The sequence below is a fragment of the Cucurbita maxima genome, unplaced genomic scaffold (genome assembly GCF_002738345.1).
Source record: "Cucurbita maxima cultivar Rimu unplaced genomic scaffold, Cmax_1.0 Cma_Scf00101, whole genome shotgun sequence".
Lineage (NCBI taxonomy): Eukaryota > Viridiplantae > Streptophyta > Magnoliopsida > Cucurbitales > Cucurbitaceae > Cucurbita > Cucurbita maxima.
In genome coordinates, this window is record NW_019272117.1 from 11,606 (window position 1) to 15,797 (window position 4,192).

The following is a 4,192-nucleotide window of genomic DNA, read 5'->3' on the forward strand; positions in this document are numbered from 1 at the left end:
TCAAGGCATCTAAGTGGTTTAGATCTTAACTCACATTTCTAGGATGCTCAAGACCAACTTCTCAAGGCTAATTCAATATTTGGGTGCTCTCAAGTCTAGACCTCTTATTCGCTCAGGATTCTAAGGTGCCTGGTATACTTGAAACGTACTGTCCTAGGCCAACATAAAAAATCTTTCGAGCTCTAACGTTCTAATCTTAGCTTGGTTCACTCATGCCTGCTTTATTAGAGAGAGATTTCTATCGATTACTTAAACCGCGAAATGCATAGACTAAGTATTCATGCAAGCTTATTTGGCGGATATTCCTATCAATCAACTAAGTATGGAAAACATATTCTAACTATTCAAGCAAGCTCAACCAAGAGATAATATCCATAATTAACAAGAGCAACCAGCCACAATGTCCATTCCTCCATTCCAGCACAGCGAAAAACATTAAATTCAGAATGAATCATAAATTCTCACCCTAGGGTTATTTCGATAATTTTTTTAATATACATAACAATCATCCAGATTGCCTTTGGAGCTACCACACGTGCCTAAAGGAGTCTTACATACAACTACGCGCGTTTTGTGGCACAATCGCACTCTTACGGCATTGGGATAGCGATTGTGCGACACTTGTTCTAACCTAGAAAATAAGTCAGTCGTGTTAAATTTAATATTGGTGTATGCTCGCGACATGGGTCACGTTTAAAAAAAATGTTTAGAAAGCAGGAGCAAATAAATGCGTTGAAAATAATTTTAAAGAAATCAATGTTATAAGATAAAAGCGAGTAGGCAACAACAACGACTTTGATAGAATATAACCAAGGTATGAAGAATTGACACCAATTCAAATTCTCCTATAGTACATTTTGGGGCGTTTTAACCCTACGGGTGTAGATATAATTTTGGTGACCGATCATACACCCCCATATTGACACAATGATGAGAGTAAAGCCTATCTAACATGAAAAAATTAAAAAAAAAAGGTTTGGAACAGGCATACGCCCATGAACAAAAAGTCCTAGACAAGCATGACCAGGATATCTAACATGCGCCCATTGGCAACACGCCTTGAACAAGTATGACCATGACATCCTCTCTCACTTAATTGGCTGACGTCTTCGACAATCGACTCTTAACAAACTCAGTCTCATAGGATGAGGTTGACTTCAAGTCCATGGATGCACTTCCCACTCATCTTAGTATTAACAGTTCTCTTCCAATATGATAGGAACTATTGAAACCCACTTCTCGATTTGTTGACTCTTCGCGTCCTCTCAGTTGGTGTCTGTTCTACTTTCTTGGCATGGAAATTTTTCGTCTTTGTGTGAGGTCATACCACCTCCTTGTGCTTGATGTCTTTTTGGTTGAGATAGTAACGTTTCAAGTTACTAACGTGAACAAAAGGGATAGTCTGCATATATGAGAGTAGTTGAATCCTATACGATACCTTCTCAACCTTGTGGATAACTTCGACTAGTCGATAGTATTTTCGCCCTAGTCTTTGGTTCTTGTTGCTTTGAACTCGGAGTTGGTTCTTTGTAACTTTACGAGTCAAGACGTGTTTAATAAGGATTTTGTATTAATTATTGAGTCTTTGTAACTCCTGAAGTCATTTTTTACCTTATTTAAGGCATTTAAGGTCGGTAAGACTCTTATTTATCACATTTTAGTTAGTTTCAGGGCGTATATTGGAATTAATCGTCTTGTTTAGCAAGGTTAAGATGCTTATATGACCTAAGAATGTCATATGAATTGATATATGTGAGAATTAAGCATTGGAATATATTTTTGAGGTGACTTTCGAACAATTAGTAACTTCGGCAAAGGCGATTACGATTTTAGTTGCTAATTGATTGATGTATAATGGTGCATGTCATGTGGCTCTTGCATGTACCATTTTAATTATGTGATGCTTATATGTTCTTTGTATTGTCATTGATGCATATTATGTATGCATGTGATGTCCATTACACTATATTATGAATGAAATGAAATGTCATGTGCGAAATGTTATGTCTTACCATGTAAAGTTATGTGATGGATTACGTGAAGTTTTTCATGTATACATGATGCAAAAATGAAATATGTTATGAACGAAAGGAGAAAGGAAATGAAATAAATGTTATGTTATGAATGAAAAGCATGGGACCTCATGCTTGTATGTATGTCATGTGCATCGGGATATCTTCCTATTATGTTATACTAGTACAGATGCATATCTTTGATACTTATAGTTGTCATGATATCACGCGGGCCTTTTCTTTTCTAATGCGTTTGTTGACGTGTAATGTGTGGTGTCCGATCAAGTTAGCCCAAAGAATACGTATACAAGCATACCTGGTGGGTCATTGATGCACGACGGGCTGGTGTTCATTGATGCCTAGGGAATACGTATGCGTTTTATAGACCTTTACATACATTTTTCTTATTAAAAGCTATTAAAAGTGGTATTTTTTGTAGGGTTTGTTCTTGGTCCTGAGTGGTGACGGGCTAACAGATGCACGACGTGGATTGAGGTGAAGCTATGCAAGGCTAGATTGAAGTTTGGGCATGCGCTGACACGTGTTGGGCTAAGAAGATGATGGGTCATGGAAGTTGGGCTTGGGTCAAGTTGGCTGAGGGCGTGTCTAAGGGCTAAAATACTAGTGGATTTGGATTTTCGAACCTAGCTTCAGATACGAACCTATGGTTTGGGTTCTGCTAATTTCCGAGGCTGAGGTTCAGTTTTAAGCTTAAATTTCAACTATTTCAACGCTTTCCTTAGTTTTTTGCATTTGCTTTTAGTTTTTGGACCTATTTCAAGTCGATTTTGGCTAAGTTTTAATTATTCTTGCATAGTAATTTACTAAAACATTAGCCAACTTTTATATTTAGTTTTATTTTTTTTCATAATTATCAATATTTCTCTAACCCGAAGATTGAAAATACAGTCAAGTCAACCATTAGAGTAGACGTGTCATAATTTTGATATCAAAGTTCTAATCCAAAGATCTAAATTCCTATAACATGTAGACCGTACTCCATAGTCAATTTCTAATCTTAAATTAACATCACATTAACACATGCTCAATTCTTGAAATTTTATTTTCTAGTTTAAAACCTACGCTATTCGATATGAGATATAAAATAAGTGCATGGGATTTACACCGTTGACGAAGAGGAAGGTTTGAGAACAAGACTTTACTGCATTGGGTCCTTTCATGTCCGTCTATTCCCCCTTGTGTTGAAACATTGTTTCTCGTGACCCACACATGGCCGGTTAACTATTCTAAATCTTGCGACAAATGATTTTATGATAAATGAAAATGTAAAATATTTGCATAAATATGAGAATCAGTATTTGGTTTACACACCCTTACAAGAATGCTTCATTCTCCTTAAATCAATAAGGGATCTCAATATATAATATCTACTAGTATTCGGGGGCTTAGGTTGAAAGTTCATTAGTTTACCCATATAAAAACATAGATTTGAACTTTTCAAAGTTAAGTCATGGAAGAAAAGTACCATTGTGGACATCAATTGAACTCACTGGAGTTTTAGAAGGGTGAAAACATGATTTTTAAAACTTCAAATTTTGAGAATATATCAAAGTTCCAGTTAGTTCTCTAACATGCCACGTCACAAAACCAAGTTGATTGGAGATTTCTACTAGGGAGAAGAACAAACATCGTTATAAGTTATGGCTTCATTCCCATCGTTAGAAGAAGGGTTTGATGACCTCCGACCTTGTGGTTAACAGCCACACACTCTAACCAACTGAGCTATTCCAGCCAATCATTTGTTACAATCCAAGTCCACCACTAGTTGATATTGAATAGTTTCGTTCCTTACGTATCGCTGTCAGCCTCACGGTTTTAAACAGCATCTACTAAGGAGAGGTTTTCAGACCCCTGTAAGAAATGTTTTTTCACCTCTCTAATCGACGTGTGATCTATTTATCCAACCTTTCTGAGAGCCAAGCATCCTCACTGGCACATTGCCTAGTGACTTGCTCTGATATCATTTGTAATAGTCCAAGCGCACGTTGCATTAGATACTGGCATCAGCCTCACAGTTTACACACCCATATAAGAAATGTTTCATACCCTCTCAAACCAATGCGGGAGTGGATAATATCTACTATCGTCGTGGGCTTGGGTCAAAAGCATCATTAATTTATCAAATGATAATAAGAAATTTGTAGATTTTTACTTTTCAA